The following is an 11,090-nucleotide window of genomic DNA, read 5'->3' as shown; positions in this document are numbered from 1 at the left end:
AAATGGATTTTCCCAGCTCAGGATGGGTTTTTAATGACTTTTTGAAGTTTTTGTTTGAGTCTGAATTATGAGACAAAGGGCTCTGATTACAAATTGTAGTTGCAATATGCAGCCGACGCTGATATTGTCACGTTTGAGATTTTATTACATTATCTTAGCTCTCCAATATACCAAAGGCTGGCATGTAATGAACAAAAGATGCATTGATAAAGCAAATTTCATATCCTGAGTGCTTCCCAAACTCCTTTATGACCAATTAAGTCTATCTGAAATTGAATCACTGTTTTGGAGGAAAAGTTTCAATCATTGTACAAAGAAGTCTCATATTAAGACAGCCAAGGACCAATACCGATCCAAACTAGAGACCCCAGAGAGACACCCAGCAATATGGCAAGAATTAAATGACATCACAGGTTCTAAAAAGGGACAGTGCAAGATAGTGGACGATGACATATCCCTCCCAGATCATCTCAACGCCTTCTATGCTCACTTTGAGGAGAATTTCGGCAGAGAGGTGACACCTATTCCAACATGTCCTGATTAACCTATCCCAACAGTCACTACACCAGAGGTCAGATCAATTTTCCTTCATGTAAATCCAAGGAAAGTGATGGCACCAGACAGAGTACCAGGCTGTGCATTCAGAGCATGTGCAGATCAACTGGCAGAGGTCTTCTTGAAAATCTTTAACCTCACCCTGCAGCAGGCCACTGTCCCTGCCTGTTTCAAGAAGGCTCAATGACTACTGCCCCCAGTGGCCTTAACTTTGGTGGTCATGAAGTGCTTTGAAAGGCTGGTCATGGCATTAATCAACTGCAGCCTCCCTACTACTTTTGACCCACTTTAATTTGCCTATCAGACCAACAGATCCATGTTAGATGCCATATCACTTGCCCTTCACTTCTCCCTAGAACATCTTGACACTAAGAACAGCTATGTAAGAATCCTACTCGCTGACTACAATTCAGCCTTCAACACTATTCTCCCCTGAAGACTGATTACTCAATTTAGTCATCTCAGAATAAGCCCCACTCTCTGCAAATGGATCCTCAGTTTCCTGACCCACAGGACACAATCAGTGAAGATTGGGGACAATATTTCATCCTCGCTAACACTGACACTGGAGCCCCCACTCCCCAGTACTCAGCCCCCTACTGTACTCATTGTGTACCCATGACTGGGTCGCCAAATGCCAGACTAATACCATTTACAAGTTCACTGATGACACCACCATAGTCAGTCGAATCTCAGGTGGCGATGAAACAGACTACTGATGGAAGATGGAAGACCTGGAAAAATGGTGCATTGAGAACAACCTAGCTCTCAATGCCAGCAAAACCAAGGATCTCATTACTGACTTTTGGTAGGGTGTTACTAATGCCCCCCCTACATATTAACAGCACAGAGATGGAATGAGTGGAGAGTGTCAAGCTCCTGGGAGTGGTCATCCACAACAAACTTTCTTGGACTCTTCATGTGGACGCACTGGTTACAAAGGCCCAACAACGTCTCTTCTTCCTCAGGCAACTGAGGAAATTTGGCATGAAGGCAAATACCCTTGCTAACTTTTATAGGTGCACCATCGAGAGCTTTCTGCCAGGATGTATCACTACCTGGTATGGCAACTGTACCATTCAAGATCGGCGACTGCTACAGAAAGTGGTGAACTCAGCCTGGACAATCACAAAGGCCAACCTCCCATCTATAGAATCCATCTACCAGGCCTGATGTCAGGGAAAGGCCGCCAGCATTCTCAAAGATCTATCCCACCCTGGCAATGCTTTACTACAACCTCTACCATCGGGGAGAAGGTACAGAAGCCTGAACACGCACACCAGCCGGTTTTGAAACAGTTTCTACCCTACTGTTGTTAGAATACTGAATGGACTCGCAAACTCTTAACATTCGCCTGTACCTGTGTTTTTGTTTTTGCCAACGTTTACCTATTACTTATTAATCTATATTTCTTAACTCTGTGATTCGCCTGTATTGCTCGCAAGACAAGGCTTTACACTGTGCTTCGGTACACGTGAGAATAAACTCAATTCAATTCAATTCATATCCCAGGAATGTGTTAATTACCAGATGTTTTGATTTAATGAAGGATTGATGTTATCTAGAACACTGGGAGATTGCCGCAGTCCTTTATTTGAATAATGACCTGAGTTCTTTTATCTTCAGCTGAAAGGATATAGACAACAACTCCGATAGTGAAGAGATAATCCAATTGCACGCTCTGCAAGTAGGGGAATTGGTCACAACATTGTGAATACATTCATAAAAAAAATCTGTTTTTTGTTACTTGTAGTGAAGTCCTAAAAGCTCTCAAATAATATCTTCACCCATTTGTTTACAATATTGTTCCACATGGTTATGAATGCAATTCTTCCCACAACTAGCCTTTCCTCTCCACAAACATAATATTTTCCTTTACAAAGAAAATCTGCCCAGTGTAGCTTTCTAAACCAGTGTTAGAAGAAATGTTCTCCCTCCTGATTAAGAAGGCTGTGTACTGAGATTAACACTTCTCTGTAATGTGTTAGGAGAAGAAATCACAAGCATGAAGTTGTACAGAATATTTGAGTTTCAATGTTTTCACTGTCTATTCTGTTTTAGTTATTTAGGGACAGACGCTTGAAAATAATTTGAAACATATGATCTTCAGGGTCTTGACACAATGGCTATGGAGATGATATTTTATAGATGAATCTATAGTAGTTTGAGTCACTGTTTAAAAATCAAGGGTTTCCAATTTAAAACAGAGATAGGTGAATTTGATTTGGAGGTGCCATGTTGGACTGGGGTGTACAAAATTAAAAATCACACAACACCAGGTTATAGTCCAACAGGTTTAATTGGAAGTACTAGCTTTCAGAGCGTCACTCCTTTGCTTTCTCCCAGAGATTCATGAGTCTTTGGAACTCTTCCTGAAAATTTGGGTGGAGGCAGAGTCAGAGATGGAACAGCTGTAAATTAATGTGGAATTGTGTGAAATGACGTATTTTGGAAGAACCTAAATGTGGAGAGGTTTAATCTGAATGGTACTGCTTTGAGGAGGTTTAAGAAGAGAGGGATCTCAGGTTGCATGTTTGAAAATCCTTGGAAGTAGAATTTCATTCTAAAGAGAGAAATTAGGAAGGCCAAGAGAAAATATGAGATAACATTGGCAGATAGGGTTAAGGATAATGCAAAGAGATTCTACAAATACATTAAGAGCAAGAGGGTAACTAGAGAGAGGGCCTGTTAAAGATCAAGGAGGTCATCTTTGTGTTGAAACCCAGGACTTGGGAGAGATACCTAAATGAATATTTTGCATCAGTTTTCACTGTGGGAATAGAACTGGAGTTGAGACAATGCAGAGAATTCAATATTTTTAAAACAGTTCATGCTGTAGAAGGGGAAGTTCAGGAGGTCTTGGAGAATATAAAGGTGGATAAATCTCCGAAATCTGATCTGAAGTATCCCAGAACATTGTGGTGAAGTAAGGGAGGAAATTATGAGACACCTTTCAGAAATATTCGTATGATCTATATCTATGGGTGAGGTGCCTGATGTCTGGAGGGTGCCTAATGTTTTATCTTTCTTTAAGAAAGGTTGTAAGAAGAAATCTGGGAACTATTGACCTGTGAGTCTGACTTCATTTGTGAGTATCTTGTTGGAGGTGATTATAAAAGATAAGATTTATGGACATTTAAAGAGGCAAAATTGATTAGGGACAGACAGCATGGTTTTGTGTGAGGAAAATTGTTTCTCACAAATTTGAGGTTTTTGAAGAAATTATCAAAAAGGTTGATGATGGCAGAGCAATACATGTTGTTTATTTAGATTTTAGTAAAGCCTTTGACAAGATTCTGCATGGTAGACTAATTAGTAAAGTTAGGTCACATGGGATTCAGGATGAGCTTGCCAATTAGATACATAATTGACTTAATGGCAGGAGACAGAGAGTAATAGTAAAGGGTTGCTTTTCGGACTGGAGGCCTGTGGCCAAAGGTGTTCCATAGAGAGCTGTTCTAGATCCTCTTTTATTTGTCATTTATATAAAGGATAGTCTGCAGTAGACAGTGAAGAAGTTTTTATAAGATTATAAAGGGATCTTGATCAAATGGGTCAATGGGCTGAAAAATCGTGGATGAAGTTCAATAGGCAATAGGTGCAGGAGTAGGCCATTCTGCCCTTCGAGCCTGCACCACCATTCAATATGATCATGGCTGATCATCCTTAATCAGTATCCTGTTCCTGCCTTATCTCCATAACCCTTGATTCCACTATCCTTGAGAGCTCTATCCAACTCTTTCTTAAATGAATCCAGAGACTGGGCCTCCACTGCCCTCTGGGGCAGAGCATTCCACACAGCCACCACTCTCTGGGTGAAGAAGTTTCTCCTCATCTCTGTCCTAAATGGTCTACACCATATTTTTAAGCTGTGTCCTCTGGTTTGGCACTCACCCATCAGCGGAAACATGTTTCCTGCCTCCAGAGTGTCCAATCCTTTAATAATCCTTTAATAATCTTATATGTCTCAATCAGATCCCCTCTCAGTCTTCTAAACTCAAGGGTATACAAGCCCAGTCGCTCCAGTCTTTCAGTGTAAGGTAATCCCACCATTCCAGCAATTGACCTCGTGAACCTACGCTGCACTCCCTCAATAGCCAGAATGTCTTTCCTCAAATTTAGAGACCAGAACTGCACACAGTACTCCAGGTGTGGTCTCACCAGGGCCCTGTACAGCTGCAGAAGAACCTCTTTGTTTCTATACTCAGTCCCTCTTGTTATGAAGGCCAGCATGCTATTAGCCTTCTTCACTACCTGTCGTACCTGCATGCTTACCTTCATTGACTGGTGTACAAGAACACCCAGATCTCTCTGTACTGCCCCTTTACCTAAATTGATTCCATTTAGGTAGTAATGTGCCTTCCTGTTCTTGCCACCAAAGTGGATAACCATACATTTATCCACATTAAACTGCATCTGCCATGCATCTGAGCACTCACCTAACTTGTCCAGGTCACCCTATAATCTCCTAACATCCTCATCACATTTCACCCTGCCACCCAGCTTAGTATCATCAGCAAATTTGCTAATGTTATTACTAATACCATCTTCTATATCATTAACATATATTGTAAAAAGCTGCGGTCCCATTACTGATCCCTGCAGTACCCCACTGGTCACTGCCTGCCATTCAATCAGGATAAATGCGAGGCATTGCATTTTGGTACAACAAACAAGGATAGGGCTTATACAATTCATGGCAGGGCCTTGGGAGTGTTATAGAACAGAGGGACCTAGGGGTGTAGATACACAATTCTTTGACGTTTGCATCACATATAGACAGGGTGGTTAAAAAAGGCATTTACAGACTTACTTTCATTGCTCAGACCTTTGAGTATAGGAATTGGGATGTTATGTTGAGGTTTTAGAGGCCATTGGTGAGGCTCTTCTGGAATACTGCGTTCAGTTCAGGTTGCCCAGTTTTAGGAAGGATATGATCAAGCTGGAGAGGGTTCAGAAGAGGTTTACCAGGATGTTGTGGGGTATGGAAGGTTTGAGTTATAAATGAAGGCTGCATAGCATGGGTCTTTTTTAACTGAAGTGTAGCAGGCTGAGAGGCAACCTGATAGAAGTTTATAAAATAATGAGGGATATAGATAGAGTTAATGGTAGTTGGTTTTTCCCCAAAATGGGTAATTTCAAGATAAGAGGATACATTTTTAAGGTGAGAGGATAGACATTTAAAAAAGACATACGAGGCAAATCTTTTACTCAGAGGGTGGTTCGCTTGTGAAATGCATGTCCTGAGGAAGTAATGGGTGTGGGTACAATTTTAGGAGATATTTGAATAGATACATGAATAGGAAAGGTTTGGAGGAATATGGGCCAGAAGCAGGCAGGTTGGACTAGTTTAGTTTGGGGTTATGTTCAGCATGAACTGGTTGGACCGAAGGTTCTGATTCCGTGCTGTGTGACTCGAGGACTCTATGAATTGATAAGGCAGAATGTGATTCTTGGCTTTGTGGAAAAAAGGCATTAAATAGAAAAGACAGGTAGTCATGGGAAACCTCATAAATTACTAGGTAGGCCTCAGCTAAAATAATGGGCACTAAAACTCTGCACACCATACCTTAAGAAGAACAGTAAGGTCCTGGGGAGTTTTGCTGAACAAAGAGACCTTGGAGTGCAGGTTCATAGTTCCTTGAAAGTAGAGTCGCAGATAGATAGGATGGCAAAGAAGGCATTTGGTATGCTTGGCTTTATTGAGTATAGGAGTTGGGAGATCATGTTGTGGCTGTACAGGACATTGGTTGGGCCACTTTTGGGATATTGTATGCAATTTTGGTCTCTTTCTTATCAGAATGATGTTGGGAAGTTTGAAAGGGTTCAGAAAAGATTTACAAGGATGTTGCCAAGGTTGGAGGATTTGAGCGAGAAAGGAAGGCTGAATAGACTGGAACTGCTTTCCCTGGAGCATTGGAAGCTGAGGGGTGACCTTATAGAGGTTTATAAAATTCTGAGGGGCATTGATAGGATAAATAGACAAAGTCTTTTCCCTGGGGTGGGGGAATCCAAAACTAGAGGGCTTAGGTTTAGGGTGAGAGTGCAAAGATATAAAAAAGACCTAAGGACCTAATCTGGGACACATCACTTGAAAAGTAGGTGGATTCAATTTGTTATGACCCAGGTTCCAGAGCAAAAGCTGGCTTGATAGATCTATGAATGCCTCTTTGCAGTTGATTACCATGGTAATTATTCATGGAAATATATTCAAATAAGGATGCAGATGATCTTGAACAGCAGATCATAAGTTTATTACACAAACAAAACAGAAACCAAATCAGAAAGACCTTAACATGAACAACAAAAGAAAGTTTTAAAACTACACTTCGACAAATACTCAATTTTGGAGAAATTTCATGTGTACCTCAATCTTTAAAGTTTTTAATCAACTGACATCTTCGAGTGTTTCTTTTCCCTGGACTGTGGAAATAGTTTTATGCTTCCTTTATGAGCTCTTGGGCATGAACTTTTCACTTCCAAATATCTTTCTGGCACGTTTGAAAAAAAACCTTTGAAGAACTGACCCACATCTAACTTCCTTTCTATTAAAATACAAACTCCAGAATACACCAAAAAGCCCTACCCCCAAAGAAAAAAATGAAACAGCATCCTTAAGAGGTATTCTTATTTTATTTCTTTTCTGCCACCATTTCTTATTATCACTACTTCTATGTTACATTAATAACAACAATAATATATTTACACTGTCTGATTTTCATAGCAAGCATTTCTACATGAATCAATGTTGATCGTGGAATTTGGCTCCCTTCGTGTTTACTCTTCACAAAACATCCACTATGCCATAATACTTGCCAGGTAAATGAATGATTTCTAAATTGCATGGTTGCAACATTAAAGCAGATTAAGATTCCTGTCATGAAACCTTTCCAAAAAAAAAAATCAACAGATTGTGGCTTATATAACTCGCAGTTTGGTTCGACATATCAAGATTGAATTTCAACGTAACACTCAGCATCTCTTTCTCTACTGTTGAACGTTTCTGTTGGTATGCAATTAGTGTTTGCAAAAAATAACTGAGTAACTATTCGATTCCCCATCTTGTCTTCTAGTAGCAAGACAGCACCCACAACTGATGTCGCTGGCATTACTGTATTTTTGAACGACACCTCATAATTTGGTGCTGCTATAACTGAGGTAATTGTCAGCATAGCTTTCAAGTTGTCAAAAGCACTCTGACATTCTTTTGTCCATTCAATTTTTTTTTGCCTTTTTTCAATAAGTTTATCACAGGAGTCGCCACAGTGCAGACTTGTGGAACAAACCTCCAGTAAAATTCACTTATGTAGATATATCACAGAATTTGAAGACTTTCAACCAGCATCAGTTAATTCGGCTTGTTCCTATGTCTCTCAGTATCTCTCCTGGTTTACCTCCATGGTTTGAAGAATAAGGAAATAGCTCTCCTTTCAAATTAAAATATTCAGAACCTCCACAATTCAACTCCTGGGTTTCCCACCTTGGGTGAGACAAAAGTGAAAGAGTTAGTGGCATTAATTTGTAGCACAATAATAGAAAATGGGTTAAGTATTACTTTTCTGAAAAATCCTGTAGTGATTGTTTTTAGTGTGCTCTGAAGTCAGATTGGGATCTCTAGGATTGTGCTGCTACTTTTATGTTCAAGTATACACTAAGGTCTGCTCTGTATTAACCGATTGATATGCAAGTTATAGCATGAGATCAATGTAGACTCAAATTTCATTCCAGTCAAGATGGCAGTGGACTAAGCAGTGCAGCCTTGGGCTCCTGAGCCCCAGACCTCAGGGCTCAGCCATTCCATCCACTTTTTGTGTTTTTCTTTCTTTTTCTTTATCCCTTTTTTTACTTACCTTCTTGTGGAGAGTTCAGATAGCATTGGTGGTGGCAAGGTGTCCAACACATTGGAGGCAAGTTTGTGTTCCCAGCGATGGCAGTGGCGGAGGGAAGCGAGTTTAGGCCCAGTGTCCGGTGTGGAACCCGGCAGTGGCTCCTTTGGCATGGTGGGTATGATGTCCAGGCTAGGCCCTGTTTGGAACCTGGCAGCTTCAGCTGCATTGCCGAGATTTACCCAGACTCATGGTGGCGATGACACTAGCGGAGGCAAGATTGCGCCTAAGAATGGTGAGTCGGTTCCAGCAACAGCTATAGGAAGGGATTCTGCCCAAGTGCTTTGTGCCGATGTTAGTCTCAGCATTGGGTTGGAAGAGCCTAGATCCCGGTCCATGGCTAAGGCACTTAACAAGAAAGACTGTAATGTTAAACTTTTAACTTTATTTCTTTAGATTATGCCTTTCTATTCTAAGTCTTGGTTTATTTTCTGTGTTTTTAAGATGATGCTGGACAGTGGTGACATTGCATAAAAACTTTTCACTATATTTATAATGAATACATGTAACATGTACATGTGACAATAACTAAATCAAATAAATACATCAAATAAAATAATCCACATATTAACAAACCATTTTCATTCATGGTAAATCAGCAGGTAAACAAACTGTTAACTTCAAACCAATGTTAGAAGATTCTGCATTCAGTTAGCTGATCCCAGCCTGTTGAATGTTACAGTTAGCATTGCGTTCCATAGGTCCAGAATAGGCTCACTACTTCTAATCATTATCCAGTGCCTCTGGTATGATGTGTGTACAATAGGTGAGGACTGGACCAATTTCTGCATTGATTTTGACAGCCTGTTGATATTCAGTGATTAGGTTCATGTTCACAAAGAATGCAATTGGGCACAATTTGTGGGTGGCACGGTGGCACAGTAGTTAGCACTGCTGCCTCACAGCGCCAGAGACCCGTGTTCAATTCCTGCCTCAGGCGACTGACTGTGTGGAGTTTGCACATTCTCCTCGTGTCTGCATGGGTTTCCTCCGGGTGCTCCGGTTTCCTCCCACAGTCCAAAAATGTGCAGGTCAGGTGAATTGGCCATGCTAAATTGCCTGTAGTGTTAGGTGCAGGGGTAAATGTAGGGGAATGGGTCTGGGTGGGTTGTGCTTCGGCGGGTCGGTGTGGACTTGTTGGGCCGAAGGGCCTGTTTCCACACTGTAAGTAATCTAATCTCAATCTATCAGCAGTGTTGGTTTGCATTAAATTAAGGGCCGCATGGTGGCTCAGTGGTTAGCACTGCTGCATCACAGTGCCAGGGACCTAGGTTCAATTCCACCCTTGGGTGACTGTTGTGTGTGGAGTTTGCACATTCTCCTTGTGTCTACATGGGTTTCCTCCGGCTGCTCTGGGTTCCTCCCACAGTCCAGCTTAGGTGGATTGGCCATGCTAACTTGCCCCTGGTGTTCAGGGATATGCAAGCTAGGTGGATTAGCGATGGGAAAATGTGGGGTTACAGGGTTGGTGGGTCTGGGTGGGATGTTTTTTGGAGGGTCAGTGTTGTCTTACTGCACAGAATGGCTGCTTCTATACCTGTAGAGATTCTATGATTACTTTCCATGAATTGTCTGAATAAATTGATCCTCAGAGTGAAGAAGAAGTGGAGTAAATTGGATAGAATCAAAACTCTTGCATGTATTGATGAATAAAACCTAATCTGCAGGACATTGGAAAGATCCCTCCGTGACTCCCTCGTCAGGTCCACACCCCCCACCAACCCAACCTCCACTCCCGGCACCTTCCCCTGCAACCGCAAGAAATGCAAAACTTGCGCCCACACCTCCCCCCTTACTTCCCTCCAAGGCCCCAAGGGGTCCTTCCATATCCTCTACAAATTCACCTGCACCTCCACACACATCATTTATTGCATCCGCTGCACCCGATGTGGCTTCCTCTATATTGGGGAGACAGGCCGCCTTCTTGCAGAACGTTTTAGAGAACACCTCTGGGACACCCGGACCAACCAACCCAACTACCCCATGGCTCAACACTTCAACTCCCCCTCCCACTCCACCAAGGACATGCAGGTCCTTGGACTCCTCCATCACCAGACCATAGCAACACGACGGTTGGAGGAAGAATGCCTCATCTTCCACCTAGGAACCCTCCAACCACAAGGGACGAACTCAGATTTCTCCAGTTTCCTCATTTCCCCTCCCCCACCTTGTCTCAGTCAAATCCCTCGAACTCAGCACCGCCTTCCTAACCTGCAATCTTCTTCCTGACCTCTCCGCCCCCACCCCCACTCCGGCCTATCACCCTCACCTTGACCTCCTTCCACCTATCGCATTTCCAACGCCCCTCCCCCAAGTCCCTCCTCCCTACCTTTTATCTTAGCCTGCTGGACACACTTTCCTCATTCCTGAAGAAGGGCTCATGCCCGAAACGTCGATTCTCCTGTTCCTTGGATGCTGCCTGACCTGCTGCGCTTTTCCAGCAACACATTTTCAGCTCATACATGGTTTAAGCAAACTATTAAATGATTCCTATGAAACAATCACTGAATTTTCTGACCATTTGAGCTGGAATTATATTCCAACTGAGCAACCAAATATTATTGCATTCCCTTCATTAACAATGGCAAGACAACTAATAAAAATAAACTTAGATTATAACCTGCTACTGCAGGCGACTGCCTGTCAAAG

The sequence above is a fragment of the Chiloscyllium plagiosum genome, unplaced genomic scaffold, assembly GCF_037043375.1.
Source record: "Chiloscyllium plagiosum isolate Xiang-an unplaced genomic scaffold, Cpla_swu_hap1 HiC_scaffold_3, whole genome shotgun sequence".
NCBI classification, from domain to species: Eukaryota; Metazoa; Chordata; class Chondrichthyes; order Orectolobiformes; family Hemiscylliidae; genus Chiloscyllium; species Chiloscyllium plagiosum.
Note: the sequence above shows the minus strand (reverse complement) of the source record.